Raw genomic sequence first — 20,654 nt, 5'->3', positions numbered from 1 at the left:
TACAGATCTGAAGCACTTTGAAAAGACAAAAGCATTCAATTAAAATGAGATATTCTTATTAAAAAAGAGTTGAAGCAATATTTCCCTTGTCATGATTCCATAAATTCAAATATAATCCGTGGGAAGAAAAGGAGAAAGCATTGTTGTGCTCTCAGAAAATGAGAAATAAATAAAGAAGCAGCACTTAGAAAGTTCCATTGGAAAATTACAGAGCCTCTCCCAGGGGAGATGAACACTAAGCAACTCGTGAGGAACAAGAAGGCCAGGGACCAAAGTTCAGTTAGCTAACAACTGGAGGAGCACAATAGAACCTTGAAGTGCTCTGCCCTGATAGTTGGTACCCATGCGTAATGGAATTTAGTGATAAGAAATAAAGAAAACTATCACAGCTTTCCATTTTCTGCTCATAGGAAATTTCTGACAGCTCATCTAACCCCTTGGTGTCCAGATCTCAGAAGTCACTTGATGAAACAGTGGTTGTTCAAGAGCAGAAAAACTCTGCAATCAAAGGTCCCCATGAACTCTGTGTCAAAAGAAATAAATACATCCTGACACTCAGCCTTCCCTTCCTCCAAACAGGTTTTACAGAGCACAGAGAAGCCTAACTCTTCTCTATGCAGGCCATGTCCACTCCCTGGACAAGATCATGATGCATATTCTGCTTGTTGAGTGAACGAAACTCCAATCAAGAGAGAAGCCTCCTTTGAGCGCCTGACAGTTTAATTTGCCTTAACAATTACATCTGCAATTTGATCATACAACCTCTCCAGCCTGATGGCCAATACAAGGGATGCTTCTCCTGAGACACAGAAAACTAACATGATTAAGGGAAAAGGGGAAATGAGAGTGTTTAAAGTCGTTGACCGAACCCTACTCTGCCTTCAATATTTACTTCAATTATCCATCCCAATCTCCATCAATCCTCTTTGTTGTGACAGGCTCAATGTCTATTAATTAAATTGGCAATATACCGAGAAAGCAGTATGGGTTTTCTCTGACCTAATCCTGGGGCAGTGGAACAAAGGTTCCCTAAGTAACCCCCTTCTGTGAGGCCACGGCAGAACTCAGGAGAGGTAGGCAACCCCCAGTATCAGCCTCTGTGCTCCATAAGGACTCAGTGAGTGCCCTCCTAGGGACAATGAGGAGGCAGGTGGGGGAGGGGGCAGGAGGTGAGCCACTAGGGGGAAAAGCAGCAAAACAGACTTTGCCCTGGAGTACCTCTTTGGTGTTACATTTGTTCTCTGTTGCTACTGTAACAAATTACCACATATTTAGTGACTTAAAACACACCCTCGTATTACAGTTTTGCAGCTCAGAAATCCAAGCACAGGATACTCAGCCAAGACCAAGTTGTCAGTGGGGTTGTGGTGTTCCCTTCTTGAGGCTCTAGGGATGAATCCACTTCGAAGCACATTCAGGTGGTTGGTTGAACCTGGCTAAAGGCTGGAGCACTGAAGCAGGTCCCTGGGTCCTGGCTGGCTATTAGCTGGGGTCATTCCCAGGTTCTTGAGGCCACCCACTTCCCTTGGCTCAAAGGCCTCCACCTCCATCTCCAAAGCCAGCAACAACGGCTCAAGTCCTCCCGTTTAGATCCTTCTGATTCATCCCTGCCTGCTTCATCTTCGGCTAGATCTAATTCCCGCCAGAGACATGTCTCTACTTTCAAGAGTTCACTTCTCTACTTTTAAGAGATCATTTTGGGCCTGCCTTAATAATAGGTGATAATCTCTCAGTACAATCTTAACTACACAGCAGTAAGTAGATCAGTGTTTGATTGAATTCCCAAGGGGTAGAAAAGCATCTTATTGGAAACATATTTTGAATTCTGCCTACAACAGGTGCACAGCACCACAAACTCTGCTGGAATCCCCTTCCTCAGATCCGGACAAGAGCTTCCTTTTGACAAGGATCTGTTATTCTAGAGTTAGGCACTTGCACAGCTAGAAGATCACTCATAAATTCCAAAATTGATCCAGCCTCACACAGCACAAATCATATGATTTAAGAGCTCTGTATAATTGATCAAGCCAGGTAGAAAATAGGCCCACCATTTCCTTTCATGTCCCAATTTTGTTTTCCCATCACATCTCTCACCCTTCTTAGCAAAAAGCATTTGTTGACTAAGTACAGTCTCCCTGAATTCTCGTTCCAAGGACAGACTTTAAAGTGGCTATAGCAGGAGCACCATATTTCAGCATACAGACATTGAACACCATGTGCCAGTTAGTACACTATTGTCTCAGCTCCATGTCCCTCTTTCTATGCTCTGCCATCAAACGCTGAGACTGGGATTCTGAAAAACTACATTTGTCCTGCGATGAGTGATTCCAGGTAAGTTCTGCTAACACAGGCCCTTAGAAAGAGTCTGAGGGCAGCGCTTATCACTATTCCCAGCTCTGTCACCCCATTAGTGACCCCCCCACTGCCCAGCAACAGAGCTAGCCCCAGCCCTTACCTTCTGTTGGCAGATCCAGAACAGCCCGTGATGCCCCCATCAAAGGTGCTATTGTCCCCTCCTCAGAAAGCTGGGTGCTATTCAGCAAGGCCCTTCCTCTGCACTCCTAAGGTAACAACAGCATCAAAGCAGGGCACCTTCCGCAGGTATCTGAGTGGCAGCACGGAGAAGCTCTTCCTCCATCTCCCTCAATTCTGATAAACCAGCATCTTTCCTTGTTACTAGCTGCTCCCTGCTCCTACCAACTCTAGGTTACCTCAGAGCTCCTTGTTCACCACTTCAGGCCACCAACACCTGTGTAAGAAACCCCCTGGATTAAATGCCCCCTGTCCAATACTAGTGTAGTATTTCTGCCTCAACCGGTCCCTGACTGATGCACCCAATTTCAGACATATAAGATTCAGATGAATAAGAATGAGATCCAGGGTCACAAGATATCCCAATACACAGAGTTTAATCTTTTTAAGATTTTGTCAGTAGAGAGACTGAAATGCAAGAAGAGTTGGCTCAGTCAAGGTCACAGCAGCTAGTGACCAGCCCAGGACTGGAGTCTGAGCTTCTTGACTTTTGGCCCAGGCTTTTGCTGATACTTCCATAACGTGCCACAGCCTGTTCCTGAACACAGAGGCAGAAGAAGATGATATTCTGAGCAAATTCTTGGTTTCATATCATGGGTCTGTTCTGTCCAATGTTCCTCTCTGGTAGAGTGAGTATATATCTATAAATGAACATGGAGGTAATAAGAAACCCAGGTTCTCTCATTTGTCATCCTTACTGGAGAATTCAAGAGCTAGTTGAGTATAGCAAAAGTTGGAAAAGGGAGAATCTATTAGTTCCAAGAGCCTGTCCTTGACAAAAATTTATCTACCCAACATTTGTTCCCAATGTAATATCCTTTACCCCCCATTGTGAATAAAATCTAGCCCTGGACATGGAAGAGAGAAGGCAAAAAGAAGAATTTGTTTTTTCAGAATGCTCAACTTGCCTTCATTTTGTTCACTCTGCTTAACTAATAGTAGAAATGTCATTGTATATAAAAATGATCAGGAAATTCTCAAAGATAAAACATAAGAAAAGAGTCAGCCATGTGGCACTAACAGAGTACTTCAGAGGAATGATGAGGGAAAAAAACAAAATGCTCATAGGGCAGAATGGCTCAGAATGGCTCATATTAACATGGGCAAAAGCTCCAGGAGCCAGGAAAGAAAAGGCCTGAAGCAGCTGGGTCTATAAAGAGGAACTTGATTTTTTGAATTAAAAAAAAAAAGAAAATGTGTCCTTGGTATGCAAATTGGGAGAGGCCCTGGGGGGAGTGCTATCCTGAAAACAGTTTTAGCAGTAGGGACCTTACCCTGGGGCTGCCTCAAATGTGGTGACTTCAAATAAGAGAAATTGAACTCTCACTGTGAGGAGGCTGGAAGGCCTAAATCAAGGTGTCAGCAGGGCCACTGTCCCTCTGAAGGCCCGGGGGAGAGGGAGGAGGAGCCTGTCCTTGCTTTTTCCAGCCCTAGTAGAAAAAGCCCCTTGGCTTGGGGCTGCTTAACTCCAGTCTCTGCCTCTGTCTTCACAGGGCCTTCTCCCCACCGCTACTGTTAGTAAAATGGCACCGTCTCACCGTTGGTGCCGATCTACCCCCTGACACCATCCTAGACTCTAGCCCCCACCGCCATTGCTAGAAGCCAAGGTGGCCACATGGCCCAACCACCAGTGTCAGCCCCACCCCCGTCCTAATGGGATTCGCTGCTCCTACTTCCCTGCCCGCTCCTGGCAAAGTTTTAAAAGGACCTGTTCCTGAACACGTGGCTCTCTCTTTCTGTCTGTCTCCCGACCTCTCTCTCTGTCTCTGTCTCTCTCTCTTATGCTCTCCTCCTTCTTTTCCTTCATCACCCCTTCCCTCCAGTCTGTCAGGTTTCCGCCAACAAACTCTTTCCCTTACTCTGGTGTTTGGTGTGTTTTGTGGCAGCCTTACAGCTACCCTCTTCTCCTTTCTCTTTTTTGGACATCTGTCATTGGATTCAGGACTCATTGGGGCTATCCAGAATAATCTTCAACTTAATTACATGTGCAAGACATATCCAAATAAGGTCATACTCACAAGTGGCAGAGTTAGGCCATCGACATATCTTTTTGCAGAGGAGGGCGATGGGTCACCTTTCAACCTAATACCTAAAATTCTTTGATTGCATTTTCACTTCTCCAGGGCAAAATTAAATATAAAAAACACCAGCACATTCTTTCTTTGTCCTCTACTATTAAATTCTTCTCTTGTAACAAGAATATGATTGTAGTTAACATTTATTGTCTTCTTTCTATGTGTAAGACATACTGTGAGCATTTTGATGTTTTCCCACATGAGAATTCAATTAACGCTTCATCAAAATCCCATGAAACTGGGCCAGAACTGTGGCGTAGTGGGCTAAGCCTCCACTTGCCATGCTGGAATCCCTTCTGAGCACTGGTTCATGTCCCTGCTGCTCCTCTTCTGATCCATCTCTCTGCTATAGCCTGGGAAAGCAGTAGAAGATGGCCCAAGTCCTTGGGACCCTGCACCTGCATGAGAGACCCAGAGGAAGCTCCAGGCTCCTGGCTTCAGATTGGCTCAGCCCCAGCAGTTGCAGCCATCTGGAGAATAAACCAGCAAACAGAAGACCTTTCTCTCTGTCTCTCCCTCTCTCTGTCTGTAATTCTACCTCTCAAATAAATAAATCTTTTAAAAAGAATCTCATGAAGCAAGTATCACATTCATCCTCATTTTACAGATAAAGAAAATACAAAGAAATGCTATGAAAGATTCCCACAAGGCTGGTGTTGTGCATAGTAGGCTAAGCCTCCGCCTGTGGTGCCAGCATCCCATATGGGCACCAGTTCAGTTCATGTCCCAGGGCTCCTTTTCTGATCCAGCTCCCTGTTATGGCCTGGGAAAGCAGTAGATGATGGCCCAAGTGATTGGATCCCCGCACTCACATGGGAGACCCAGAGGAAGCTCCTGGCTCCGCTCCGCTCCCTCCCTCTCTCCCTCCCTCTCTCTCTCTCTCTCTCTCTGTAGCTCTACCTCTTAAATAAATAAATAAAATCTTTAAAACAAAACAAAACAAAAATAAGCTTCCCGCAGGTCCCACAGCTGGTAAATAGGGTTTGCACCTGGGAAACTTATATTCCTTTTGACAACTTCATAGAGATATGTTTCACATACCATACAATTCACCTGTTTAAAATACACAACTTTAGAGTCTTAGTATACTCACAGGGTTATACAACCATTAGCACAATTTTAGTATGCATTTATCATCACCAAAAAAACAAATCCATTATCTCTTAGCTTTCATCTCCTAATGCCCCAATCCTTGGCCTATGACAACCACTGCTCTACCTTCTGTCTCCATAGCTTTGCCTGTTCTGGAAATGTAGCATCAGTGGTCTCATACAATATGATCTTTTGTACTGGCTGTAGCCTATATGCTGTAGCATACATCAGGATTTCATCCTCTGATGGAAGAATACTATTCCATTACTGAATATCAATATACTACATTGTATGTATCCATTCATCAACTACGAGACATTTGCATTATTTCTTTTTGGCTGCGGTACTTCTAATTCCTAAGCTGCAGCTAGTTACAAGTAATTCTTTCCCCCAGCAAGACCCATCACCATGAGCAAAAAAAAGTATCCTACATAAACAACTTCTGGGAGATATTTAATCACCCATATGTTTTTTTTTAATCTAGAATAAATGGAAAATTTAAAGTGAAGGATAATTCTCTTGTTTTGCAATTCCTTTAATGTTTCCATAGTCTCATTCATATACTCACTTTATAGTCATGAATGCCACAACCTTTATTTTTCAATTTTATTTCGTATTTGAAGGGCAGACTTACAGAGAGAGAGAGAGAAAGAGATGAAAAGAGAGGGAGAAAGAGATCTTCCATCCAGTGATTCACTCCCCAAATGGTCACAACAGCCGAGGCTGGGCCAGGCCAAAGCCAGGAGCTTCATTTAGGTCTCCCATGTGAGTGTAGGGGACCAAGGGCTTGGGTCATTTTCCACTGCTTTCCCAGATGCATTAACAGAGAGCTGGATCAGAAGTGGGGCAGCCAGGACTAGAACCAGCATCCATAGGGGATGCTGGCATTGCAGGCAGCAGCTTAACCTATTATGTCACAATGGTGGCTCCCAACACAAATCTTTATTAAATACAAACTACATATTAGGAATGATGAGACACAGAGATGCCAACTGACTTTTTCAAGCCCCATGGCTCATCACGGAGCAGTTTTGGTCAAGGAATCTACATTCTTTGACCTTATAACCATTGCTTTTTCCTTTTCATTGTGGGGTCTTCATTTCCAGTCTGATTCTCTAATTCTGCTAACTTCATGTATTCAAGAGAATCTTGAACCAGCATATTTCTGTAAGTTTTTCCGTACAGACAGTTTAGCACACAGAAGAGCAGAGAGTAAAATGATGGGCCCTGTGTCCTTTCACTCAGCTTCAGGACAATTATCAATTCATGCATAATCCTGTGCCACTGAAATCCTTCCCACTCCTCCAGTGGTGTGCTCGTCAAGGCCCAACAAGTGGCTCTCCCTGGAGAACTTTCTGGTTTGCAATATAATTAATAATATGATGGGGCCAACCAAGGATTGGAAAGAGATGTATAGGAGCCCGTGGCTATGTGAGTATAGTATCTCCACCAGATACAATGGATGGAATTATTTTAAGAGCATAGACAACAATGATTATAGTAAAATAACTAGAAAGCTGAAAACTTGTGGTATTTGTTACCTCTTCAAAAATATTTTTCTTTAAGTTTACAGACTTCAATTTTCATTAATGACTATTCGCTACCAGCTCACAAGATGCCGGAAAACTTAGCAATCGTGTCTCCCATCTAATACAGTATGGCCCTAGCTTGCCACTGCATTCTTCCATTCCCTGGTTAGAGTTTTCAATGCCAGACGTTATGTCATTTCATCCATAAACACTGCAGCATGTGTCTCTAAAAGACTCTTTTGCGTGTGTGTGTGTGTGTTTTTGTTTGTTTGTTTGTTTTTGGACAGGCAGAGTGGACAGTGAGAGAGAGAGACAGAGAGGAAGGTGTTCTTTTTGCCATTGGTTCACCCTCCAATGGCCGCCACGGCCGGCGCGCTGCCACCGGCGCATAGCGCTGATCCGAAGCCAGGAGCCAGGTGCTTCTCCTGGTCTCCCATGGGGTGCAGGGCCCAAGCACTTGGGCCATCCTCCACTGCACTCCCTGGCCACAGCAGAGAGCTGGCCTGGAAGAGGGACAACCGGGACAGAATCCGGCGCCCTGACCAGGACTAGAACCCGGTGTGCCGGCGCCGCAAGGCGGAGGATTAGCCTAATTAGCCACGGTGCCGGCTTCTAAAAGACTCTTATACAAAACAGAACTCCAACATCATTATGACATGAGAAAACTTACTAATTATCCCTTAATATTCCCTAATAGTTCCCTAATTGGTACATAAATTTTTAATTATTTAATTCAGGATGCAAATAAGGTCTATAAACATTTCATTGATTGATAAAACCCAGAAAAGTATTTTAATCTACAGTCTCTCTCTCTCACTCTCTCTCCTCCCTTCCTCCCTCTCCTTCTCCCCCTTCCTTGTTCATGCAAATCACTTGGTTATTTGTAGAACAAATGCAAAAGGGGGCCACCCTTTCAGTGTTCTTTACAGGGAAAAGATCTAAGCAGGTAAAGGGACACAACATCCCTACAGTACAAAGCATCCGCTCCAGGAACCCCATTCCTATGGGTTCTTGGGCCTACTTTGGTAGGGGCAATCTGCTTGCTCATGACCAGCAGTGCCCTGCCTATGAAAACCCAAGCCCTATAATATGAAGGTGATGACTACTTTAAAATATTGAAACCAAATAAGCACACATTTATTCAGATAATTAAAACAGAAATGGCAGCAGGGCCAGCACTGTGGCGTGGTAGGCTAGCATCCCCCTGTGGCACTGGCATCCCATAAGGGTGCTAGTTTGTGTCCCAGCTGCTCCTCTTCTGACCCAGCTCCCTGCTAATGGCCTGGGAAAGCAGTGGAGGATGGCCCAAATGCTTGGGCCCCTGCACTTGCAGGGAGAACCCAGAGGAAACTCCTGGCTCCTGGCTTTGGATCAGCCCAGCTCTGGCCAATGTGGCCACTGAAGCAATGAGCCTACAGATGGAAGACATTTCTTTCCCCCTCTAGATCTGTAACCCTGCCTCTAAAAAAAAAAAAAAACAAACACACACACACACACACACAACAACAACAACCACAGTAGCACTGTAGTCCCCACCACCTTGACCAAGCCCCCTACCACCAGTTTTCCAAAACAGCCGATCCACAGCCACCTTTTGTCACATCCCAGCAACAGGCAGCTAAGGCGAGGCTGTGAGGCATTCAGGCTGCCTGGTTTGAGGAACAGTTGGCAGGTGATGATAGAAAGCTCAGTTTCTGTGAGATCTCGTTAGAAAACATCAACCTTGAAACTTCAGTTTTCTCCTCTCCCAGGGAACTCGGTGTGGGCTGCTGGGGGTTCAGCATCAGTTATCACTGCACACGCTGCTTGGCAGGAGCAGGAAGCCTAGGATTCTCTGACGTGTTTCTGAAGACTTTCAAAGATGAACCAGCTCTTTTGTGTTTTATTTTTCTTCTTTTTTTTCCTTCCCAAATATAGTACCAGGAATGAAAACCTCACTCATCTTATTTCCCAAACTTGGCAGTTATGACAGTTTTATTGCAGTGCCTTATTAAAGCATAGCCATAGATTTACATAATTAAACCCAGGTTGCTTTTCTCTCGCCTGCACCCACATCTGTCACTCACTGCAGTGTGGTGTGATAATTCCACTCCTCTGCACAAGTGAGAACCTGGAGGCTTGGGGTGGTATTGCCCCCTGGTACCAATGAATATTCTCAAATGGAAACAGAGGCGCCGAGTTCTGACCGTGAGTGGAGATAAATGATTTCCCACCTTTCAGCAGGAAGTTACTGACCTTTTTCATGGCCTCTGAAAGCCGGAAGGGACCTAGAAATCATCGGTATGTAGATCACAAGCTGGCAACTTTGACCTGATTTTCTGCACATTTTTTTTTAAATAGACCCTTGCAAATTATGTCTGCTTTTCATCTGAATTAGTTATCAATACTGTAAATTGGGAACTTCACATTCAATGCCCAAATGGGGGGGGGGGGACTTTTCTTTAAAAACCATTAGCTTTGGCCACTCTGGGCCTCTATTATCAGCAGACCAATCATCAGCCAGAGCAATTAGCAGGTGCCCCCTTCAGGTGAGGCACAGATGTGCGGTTACTTACAGTTCTCACTCCTCTGTTGCTGTCAGCCCGCTGCACATGTGCATATGACCTTGCACTCTGTGAAAACCTGAGCTGGTAACCTTCACCCAGAAGCTCCATAGAGGTTAACACGGACCTAACGACAGATTCAGGTTTCCTGACTCCAAACGGCCTAAATGGCAACGTCTTTGTTGGAGACACCCAAAGACCCGAGTTCTGACTCCAGCTCCGTCACTTCCTAGCGTGGCATCTAGACCCAGGATGGAACCTCTCTAAGCAGCACGTCTCCATCTGCAGAAGGGGGCTGATGGGAGCAGGATGTCTACCTCACAAGTTTATAAGGACCAATGTGCTTACCAAAGTGTTGAGAAAAGCCCAAAACACTATACAATCTAGGGCTTATTATTGCTGTTTTCATGGTAATATTTTCTTTTGCAATTTCAAACTCACTAATACCCTCATTATTTCAAAACATGTATTAAGTGCACCCCTGAATCCAAGTCAATAAATCCTTATTGAACATCTGTCATCTGCCCAGGCATATAAGTAGATACAAAGAAATAGATGGGAAGATGGATAAGAACACAGAATAAATGAAGTGTCGGGTGGAATATATGACGTGTAATACATCATACATGTCACTATCTACATGTTGCTTAAATAAGAGGTCCCAGAATTACACGCCTACATTCACAACACTGCATGATCCTCTTAGAAGCCTCAGATAAGAATCTTCTCATTGCCTGCTCTACGGTCTAGGACAGCAGCAGAAGCTCTGCCAGTGATTAAACACCAACAAGTGCACTCAGCACTGACTAAAGCGCTTTACGTGAATTATCCTACATAATCCCTCAGCAACACGGTGGTGCTACTTTTGATCCTCCTTTTCCAGCTGAGGACATGAAGACACAAAGAGGTCAAGCGACTTGCACAAGGTCACACAGCTAGTAGGCAACAGAGCTAACTGGCTGACACCCCCGACCCCTGCACACACACACACACACAGTGCACTGCTTCCCTCCTCACCCTACTGCTACCTTCGCTCCCACACATACGTTCCCTTGCTCATACTTCCCTACAATCTTTGCCTCCACTGGTCCTCACTGGATTCCCACTACCAGCATCTGCCTCTCTGCCTCCTGTTACAGTCAAGTAAGCCCAGTCAGTGAGAGCTTCCCTCCTGCCTGGACCAAATTGTTATCATTACAAAAATGATTGTTTACTCCTTGTCATCATCACACTAATGTTTATTAAGCCCACATTACTGCTGAAAGGAAGTATGACTTGATCTTCAGTGAGTCGTTAAGTGCAACCAACACTCATCAAAGGGACTGTAAATTGATGGTGGGGATAATCCTCCTAATTACCAGTTTCTTTTTGATGACCTCCTTGTTATCAGCAAGTGTGCAGAGTAGTTAGAGGACCTTAATGGTCCCTGTGCTAGCAAGGAAGCATCGACCTCCTGAAGAGTGCAGAACACACAGTAGTTGTGAATATGTATATGCAGGTGGGGCTGCGTGCACAGACATCGATTTCCATTCCGCCTCGTTTCTGGTTACGGGAACATAAATTACAACAAGATGCTATAAAAGAAAAGCAAGCAGAGGGGGGAGAGGAAAGCAAACAGAAGATTAGAGAGAGGGACCAGGAACAAAACTAAAAATGCATAAGCACATATGGTGCTTTTGGCCACATATTTGGCTCTTATGTTTTCAAGAAGCCATGTGGAAAAGATGAACTTGATCATTTGCTTTGTTAAAGGGTCTCTAATGAAAAACTAAAGGGGAGGCTTTAAGAAGTAGAATTAATATTAACAACAAGACCACAAGGGAAGCTCACCTGGGCAGTCTTTAGAAAAGGGACAGTCTGGAATATAAATGTTGCCAGGCACAATTCAGAATGGGAGGTCTGTGGCAGGAGGAGGAGGGATAAAGGTGGACAAAAGACTGAACCTGTATATGTCAACATATGTAAGCGTGTATAACATATATGTTCATAGGTCATTTGTACTTGTTACCAAAATGCATCAATTTAGGGTATGTCTACAAACTGCAAGCTTAGTGAAAATACTAGTCAATAAGATTTCCACAACTGGTAAATATAATCATAATTGGTGAATCTGTTTCCTGACTCTGCCTCTCTTAAAATTAAAGCTGACCAGGGCTGCTGCTGTGGCGGAGCTGGTGAGGCCGCTGCCTGCAGTGCCAGCATCCCATATGGGTGCCAGTTCAAGTCCCCACTGTTCCACTTCTGATCTAGCTCTCTGCTGTGGCCTGGGAAAGCAGTAGAAGATGGCCCAAATCCTTGGGCCCCTGCACCCACGTGGGGGACCTGGGTGAGGCTCCTGGCTTCGGATTGGTGCAGATCCAGCCGTTGTGGCCAGTTGGGGAGTGAACCAGTGGCTCTCTCTCTTTGCCTCTGTACCTCTGCCTTTTAAATAAATAAATACATCTTTAAAACAAAATTAAAGCTGACCTAACATCACTACTGATTGCAGAGTGTCCAACTGTGGTTCTTCTTTCCCAAGAGTTCAGTTTCCCTGTGAGCGTGTGGTCTGGGATTAAATGCCTGTGCTCTGGAGCCCTGCAGCTTGTGTTGGAATCTTTACTCCCTTCATGATTTTGAGTGAGATAATTAACCTCTTTATTGTCTCATTTTTTATATAAAATGGAAGCCCCTAATGGCCCCTACTTTACAGGGTTGTTGTAAAGTTTAAATAGTAATAGAAATGAAATCTATGGAATGGTACCAGGCACATAGTACACACTCAATGAATATTGGCCATTGTTGTTATTATTTTTCCAGGAAACTGTGTCTGAGATGGCTTTTGTACAACTTCTTCTCACTGAGAAATAGCCATTGGCTAGGAATGCCTAGGTGCTCCCTGAGTTTTATCCACATATCACTTGACGATACAAACACTAATCACTAGTTATTTCACAGTTTGCCTTCCAATTAGATTACAAATCCTGTAGCATCATAGGTATCGCCTATTCTAACTTTCTCATTCTACATTTGCTGGAGAAAACAGAACACTATTATCATTGGGTAACATCTCCAAGTTTAAACAGCCAGTAAGTGGCAAGCCAGACCAAAAGAATAAGGTCATGTGACTCCCAGTCTAGTGCTGTTGCCAGCAGAGCCTCTTGTTTTCCTAATAACTCATGACACACAGAAATCTTCTTGACTCTCCTACTTGTTCACCAGCATAAATACGATTTCCAAATGCTCCTCTCCCATCCATACCTTTTCTTCAATGCCTCCCTGCCAACCTCTTACTTAACACTGTCACCAGGTCATCCCACAGGCAATTCGAATTCTATATGTTCTAACAGAACCCAGCATCTTCTCTAATCTGTAAACTCCTCCTACACTTTCTGTCTCTGTTGGTGACCCCCACATCTATACAAAAAGTCAAAAGCTCATACTTATCCCTGGTTCCTCTCTCTTCTTTATCTCATACTCTGCTATTTTTACTTACAAATTTTTCCCCCAAATGTGTCCTTTCCTAGTAGTCCCTAAGTCACTGACCTCATTTGGTTTAAACTTGTCTATAGCCATTGACTTGTTCCACTTGAGAAACCATAAGCACTTAAGGAAACTAGAAGCTAAAGAGCATTTGCTGAGCCTCTACTGCATGCCCAGACAGTGTGTTAGGGACTTCTATGTGCTGTGATCCCAACACTTGTAATAGCCTGATTTTATAAATGAGAGAGCTAAAGCCCACTCAAACTGTTTATAAGAGCGGGAGTGATGTTTAAAAAACAAAAAGGGCCGGCGTCACAGCTCAATAGGCTAATCCTCCACCTTGCGGTGCCGGCACCCCGGGTTCTAGTCCCAGTTGGGGCGCCGGATTCTGTCCCGGTTGCTCCTCTTCCAGGCCAGCTCTCTGCTGTGGCCCGGGAGTGCAGTGGAGGATGGCCCAAGTGCTTGGGCCCTGCACCCGCATGGAAGACCAGGAGAAGCACCTGGCTCCTACCTTCGGATCAGCGCGGTGCGCCGGCCGCCGCCATTCACCCATTGGAGAGTGAACCAATGGACAAGGAAGACCTTCCTCTCTGTCTCTCTCACTGTCCACTCTGCCTGTCAAAAAAATAAAAATAAAATAAAAAAGAGCGATTCCAACAGCCTAAAGCTATTGACATCAGAGCCTATTGCAATCATAAGCCCACGGGAAAGAGGAGAGAGTAGTTACCAGTACGCGCAGAGAGTGTAGATGCACAGAAAAGGCTCCGACAAGAGCTGTGGCCTTCAGTGGAGGCACATAGCCAACCACAGCAAACTGGTAAGGAGGGAACCAGGAGAATAAGTCTCTTGCCGCACCTCCTCTTGCCCACACCTCCCATTAGCCAAATCCAACAGGAAGCTCAGTTGCAAGAGAGCTCATCAGCAAAATCCATGAGTCACCCTTCCCAGGTCCAGAGCAGGACAGCAAAGAGGGAAGAGGACACACAGACAAGCAAATGGAAGACACTCAGCAGAGCATCCAGCCAGCAGATGATGGAGCCAGGATGTGAGCCCTAACAGGGGAGGCTCCTTCTTCCCTCCCACGGTTCCAGGAGGACGGTTTCGTCATACAAAGAGCATTCACCAGTACTTACTAAACCAAACTGAAAATAGACAGAATCTGATTTCATGGCCCAAGTCAACAGATGCCACTCCTGGGAAGCTCTGTGAATTGAGTTATATATGTTTGAGTTTTCCCTCAGCTCCTTTCTTAAATCATTGTACCTTACACCAAGGCAAACTTTCTAGAAAGAGCTAGAGAGTAAATATTTTCAGTTTTGTGAGCCTACAGTCTTGGTCACTGCTACTCAACTCTGTCATTAGAGAGTGAGAACAGTCACTGGCAGTCCATCAACAAGCAGGCAAGGCTGTATACCACTGACACATTACTTACAGACCCAGAGATTTGAAATTCTTATAACTCTCATGTGTCACAAAATATTACTCTTCTTTAGCTTTTTTTTCAACCACTTAAAACTGTAAGACAAGCAAACATTCCTCGCTCACAGATTATATAGAAACAGGTAGAAGGCCAGATTTGGCCTACAGTACACAGTTTGCCCAACTTTACTCAAAGGATTCCTCTGGACACTCAGGATGTCTTTGTGGCACATCATATCACTCTTCAGGCCTTTTCTGACTTTCATCAGCAAAAGGGGATCAGACCTATACTTCCTCTAGTCGGAGCTAGGTGAGCTAGGTGAATTATCAGACCTATATTCCATCTTGTCTGAGTGTTGCCGGGTGACTAACACTCATCTGAAGAAGTGCTGTGGGTTATGGGGTTATGGGGTACTCTCAACTCATGGAGAACCACCGGTGTAACCACATTGTATTGTGCTTTTAAAATATGCCAGTCACTCTACTAACCATGTTACATGCACAATCTTATTTAAACTTCACAAAAACTCCAGTCAAATTCTAAAACAGAAGTAGCATACATGATTGAAGCAAGCCAGAGATGTTAGTAGAGATACTGGTAAGTTATAAAATAAGACTATGGAGCCAGTCCTGTGGTGCAGCAGGTTAACACCCTGGCCTATAGTGCCGGTCATCCCATATGGGCACTGGTTCGAGACCCAGCAGCTGCTCCACTTCTAATCCAGCTCTCTGCTATGGCTGGGAAAGCAGTACAAGATGGCCCAAGTCCTTGGGCCCCCACACCCGCGTGGGAGACCTGGAAGAGGCTCCTGGCTTCGGATCAGCACATCTCCAGCCGTTGCAGCCAATTGAGGAGTAAACCAGAGGATGGAAGACCTCTCTCTATTTCTCTCTCTCTGCCTCTCCTTTCTCTGTGTAACTCTGACTTTCAAATAAATATTTTTAAAAAATAAAAGAAGACTACAATAGGACCTTCAATGCCTACGATTAAAATAAAGGGTGGGCATTGTGACACAATGGGTAAAGCCATAGTCAGTTGGCAACCTGGCTACTCCACTTCTGGTTCAGTTTCCTAATAATGTGCCTGGAAAGGCAGCAGATAGGTTCCTGCCTCCCAAAAGGGGGACCTGGATGGAGTTTCTGGATCCTAGCATTGGCCTGGCCCAGTCCTGACAGCTGTGGGCATTTAGGGAGTGAGTGAATCAGTCAATGTAAAATCAATCTCTGTCTCTGTCTCTGTCTGTGTATCTCTCTCTCCCCTTCCCTTCCTCCCTCCCCCCCCCCTTTCTGTATCTCCCTCTGTCACTCTTTCCAACCAAAATAAATAAAATTTTAAAGAAAAAAGAGCACTGAAGTTCATGTTGAGGCATATGACTGAAGGATTAGGACTCTCTTACTTTGGTCACTTAAACGTAAAATACAGGCACACCTACCTACCGACAGTACACTTATTCCCCAGGGCAGACGAATATTCAGCTGTGCTTATCCTTAGGGCTTAGAGGTTTAAAATTCTCATTCCTAAGATGCCAGGTAAGTAAGTGTACAATCCTTGTCCTTCCACCTGTCCCAGAAAGTTTTAGGAAAGCTGCATGACAGAGTAGAAAGAGTATAAATTCTGGAAGTCCTACAACTTTGAATCTAGCATTTACCTGGTGCATGACCTTGAATAAATTAGCTTTTAGGTGTCATTTTACTTATGACACCCACCTTACAAGATAACTGAAGTTTAGATAAGATCATGTATGAAAATGTTAGCAAAATGCTGACTTGTAGTACTCGAGTATGCGCGTGGCAGGTTCTCAGTGTATGGGAGGTAGAAAGGACTTCTCTTGGCCTAAACCCAGAAACCATCAAGCCAAGCTTTCTCTTGAAGAGCAGCTTATGGAAGGGACACCAGACACTTCTCCAGGGACTTGTCCAAGGAATCCAGTTGGACCCAGGACTGCCGGATGTCTATCCAGAGCTGATGGCAAAACTGAGGGAGCAGGTAGGATGTATGAAAGTGAGTTTCAAAGTCACTTGCACTTACTCTGTTTGGAATTTACTAAAGATGTTTAACTTCTGAGAGCTTTCACTACCTGGATTTGCCTCTTGGAAAGCATAACAAATCCCATTGAGGTTAATAAACTTCCTTCCAGTGTAGCCACTCTTTGCTTTCCATTAGAGCACCAGTTCGTGTCCCAGCTATTCTACTTCCAATCCAGCTCCATGCTAATGACTTGAGAAAAGGCAGCAGAGGATGGCCCACATGCTTGGATCCTTGCCACCCACATGGGAGACCCAGACAAGGCTTCGGGTTCATGGATTCGGCCCAGTCGTTGTGGCCATCTGGGGAGTGAACCATCAGATGGAAGATCTGTCTATGACTCTCCCTCTCTCTGCAATAACTCTGACATTCAAATAAGTAAGCAATAAAAAATAACCTTCCCTCAAATATCTCAAACTTAACCATCTAGAAATCAGATGCCTTCAATAAGGAGTCAATTGTTCTTGGCTTTCCAAGAGAAATCAGACTCAAAGGGACTTTATTTCCTGGACTTCCATCCCATCAGCGTCTTCAGGCTGTACCCCCCACACCCCACCACCTCCCTGCTTCCCACATTCTCTTTTGCTGCATAGCAATCATTACAAATATCTCTTCTATACCCTCATCACCCATTTTAAGTTCCTTAAGAGCAGAGGGGACTATAACTTGCCCTTTTAGTCACTGTGGTGCTGGATACAACTGTATGAGTATAAAGTAGAGAGCTTCAAACGCCCAGGTCAAGAGTTCAAATGTTATCCTACAGAGGAGAGAGAAGCCCTTGATGGTTTTAGAAGGTAATTGCATGATAAAAGTAGTTAGGGGAGAATTTCCTGACAGCAGGTACTTGAAACACTGGGAAGGAGAGAAAGAGGGCCAGTGTTGTGGCACTACAGGTTAATCACTACCTGCAACACCAGCATCCCATGTCAGAGCACAAGTTCGAGTCCTAGCTGCTGTGTTTTCTGATCCAGTGCCCTACTAATGCACCTGGGACAGCAGCAAACAATGGTCCATGTATCTAGGCCCTGGCTGAAATATTTCTATCTCTCTCTTTCTCTCTCTCTCTCTCTCTCTCTGTGTGTGTGTGTGTGTGTGTGTATGTGTGTTATACTGCCTTTCAAACAGATAGAATAAATATTTTTTAAAAGAGGGAAAATAAAAGAGGGAAGAAATTAAAAGCCTGAAGACTGGTTAAGAGACAATGACAGTCAATGAAGCCTGAGATATTAAGGGTCTAAACTACAGGCACGGCAACACAGCAAGGAAGGAAAGGAGGTTTTTGAAACCTATTCTGAAACAGTGAACTCCAATGTCCTCCATGGTAGGAACCACAGCTGAGTCATCTCCATGGCGCCATGTACTCAGGGCTGATACACACCCACCATCTGCCCATGCAGCTGTATTAGCTGTTAAAACTGAAACCTGTCTGTACTTGTGAGTACGGAGACTACTGCTTTCCTGAAACGATCAACCCACTCAGCTTCATACCCACGCCACCATCCCAGCCCTCTCCTGGAACATCTAGAACAATTCCAGGGACAGAAGAGTGTATGCCACGCACAGGAGAAAGCTTTGAGGACCTGATACTGTTTCCAACTGGACAGTTCCCTTGCTAATTGAGACATATTTAATATCATGCCTTCATATGCTTAGCCCCACTCCTGATACGCACCAAGTGAGGAAGAAAAGAAGGGAGAGAGGAGTGGAAGAGAGAAGGAGGAAGAAAGGGAATGAGTGAAGGAAAAGAGGCAGGGAGAAGAGAAGGAACAGATTTTGATGACTGGTTCAACATGGGAATAAAAGAGCAAAGGAGCGCTATACAACAATATGACTTGTTTGGCTGTGCTCATAAAACAGGGAGCAGAAGGGAAGGTTGGCTTGGGAGTCTGGTAGATATGTTCTCTTAAGAATAAACTGCAATTGAGCAAAATCTCAACTGAGAGAAATAAAATTTAGGAAGGATTGGTTGAAAGTGGTACAGTGCTATTCCTCTCTATGCTTGAGAATCCACTCTGTGGAGAATCCAGGCCAGCATACAGCTGTGCATTTCATTGAGAGCCTTCAAGAAACTCCCTGGTGCTCTTGGGATCCAGCGGCTATGCTACTCACAAGACATTGGCTTGCTTTCATCATATGGGTGACAAACTATGTGAGCAGTCAGGTTTCCTGCTCAGTCTTAGAAAGCCAAACCTGTGACTCCCCTGTAGCATGTGTCCCTTACAGAGACTCCCCTTCATGGTCCTAACCCTTGCTTTTCTTATTTTTCCTTACTCACCTCTAATTTGTGTTCTCTTGCCACATGAGTATGACACGTAAGCTCACTTAAGCAGACAGAGAAGACTAAGCTAACATATGCAGAGTGTGAACTGAAGATGGGATATTCAGATACAAATATCTAGTTGTATCTCAAAATCAACCTTTCAGTGTGTTTCAGCATGAGGGAGGCACTGTGGGAGTTGCATAGATGCAGAAGATATGACCTTGCAGAGCTAACAGTCAGTGGAGGCAATGAAAACAAGCATACATCAAAGGAGATGGCACAAGCCCTCAGGCAGGACTTGATTGATTGCAGGGTGGATACCACCACTGAGTACTTGAAGGAGAGAGGGCAAAATCCACATCCGTCATCCTCACTCCTGGTGCCCCACATGCTGGAAATATCCTTTGGCACTGCTGTGCAGTAGAATGCCTGGAGGCCTCCTGAGCCCTGGAATTCCATTTGGCATGGTATGTAAGCATTCCTGTGGTTGGATTCTCTCCAGATCTGAAGATGAACGTTGCCCTTGTTTATCTGGGGTGTTTTCTTATATAGAATTGCCTTGCTGATTTGATTAGCTGGCTATTCATTCTCACAAGGCAAGCACAGAATGAGAAGGCAAAGGAAACCCAAAGAGTGAGCCCAGTGGAAAGACAGGAATGGCTTCGTTACTCTACCATCTGTCTAAGGCAGTCATGTGTCTTCAGCACAAGTTAATTATCAACAAAGAGATCTGAAGTGTATGACTTGGTTAAAAAAAAAAAAAAAGACAATGAAAAACCAGCATTTGCCTCTAAGTAGCTGTTACTCCTCATCCTCATTGCCCTGCTGATACAAAGGGAAAGCAAAACCTTTGCTACATACTCACTGCAGTCAGGTGTATCTACCTACCAGGCACACACCTACCGTGTCAGCAGTCAGGATGATATAAGGATAAGACATGGCCCCAGCCCCATGAAAGAATGAGTTTAAAGCTCTTGGGGAAAGTAACCAATGCTGCATACCTACTCCCAGGAATTTACTGGAGTGGAAACAAACTGGTCCTTTAGGACACCTTTAGCAAGCTGAAGCAAGCAATTCCAGATCAGGAGAGGAAGGTAATTCTGGAACCAGGGACTGGAAACCATTCCCAAGACCCTGTACAAAGGACTAGAATTCCAAGAACAGATGAGGAGATACCATCTGATGACAAGACAAAGGCCTTTTCAAAAAGCTTGCCAGAACAGAAGTTTGAATTCCAGGACGGCCCCTCTCTACACAAAATAATGCCAAGGTCTCCCGTCTCATCCCATACTCACTGGCACTTGCTTCCCACACTGAAGAACCCTCCTGATTGTATATGATCAAAAGGGATCCAGTGAGTGACAGTTAAGCAGGAGACTAAAGAAAAAAAAATGCAGAATTTTTAGCCTAATCTCGGAGTCTGAAATTCATGAAAGAATAAGATACAGAACTCACAGTTTTTAAAGCCATATCTGAAATTCAGCAGTAACTGGAGATACAGAACTAGTTGTAAACTTAATATCAATAGGTGCTAGGGATGAAAAAAATGAATAAGATATCATCCTTGCTTACACAGAAGTGACAGGTGAGACAAACAAGCTCTCTTTCCAATAACAGATGATCCATGGATGCTATGAGCAGACAGACAGCAATGGAATGGGGCGGGCGAGGGGGAGAGAAGGAGGGTGCACCATGGCAGACTTCCTACAATAGATGACT

The 20,654-nt window shown here is 44.6% G+C and overlaps 1 long non-coding RNA gene across 21 annotated transcripts in view; it reads right to left on the bottom strand.

Moving 5' to 3' along the window:
- Window positions 1-20,654, bottom strand: part of LOC138845368 (uncharacterized) — a 318,589-nt gene that overhangs the window by 269,783 nt on the left and 28,152 nt on the right. For 10 of the 21 annotated variants that reach the window (XR_016221641.1, XR_016221640.1, XR_016221644.1 and 7 more), the window contains exon 3: window positions 13,742-13,845. The exons of 5 other annotated variants lie outside the window; for them this stretch is intronic. This is a non-coding gene — a long non-coding RNA (uncharacterized LOC138845368). Of the gene's footprint in view, window positions 1-3,154; window positions 3,174-10,994; window positions 11,346-13,741; window positions 13,846-20,654 lie in introns of those variants that run through there. 6 more of the 21 variants (XR_016221638.1, XR_016221639.1, XR_016221659.1 and 3 more) reach the window with 4 other exon arrangements.

The sequence above is a fragment of the Oryctolagus cuniculus genome, chromosome 15, assembly GCF_051225735.1.
Source record: "Oryctolagus cuniculus isolate XC-2025 breed Fujian yellow rabbit chromosome 15, ASM5122573v1, whole genome shotgun sequence".
Lineage (NCBI taxonomy): Eukaryota > Metazoa > Chordata > Mammalia > Lagomorpha > Leporidae > Oryctolagus > Oryctolagus cuniculus.
The sequence above is the reverse complement of the archived record's forward strand: the minus strand, read 5'-3'. Positions and strand labels throughout refer to the sequence as shown.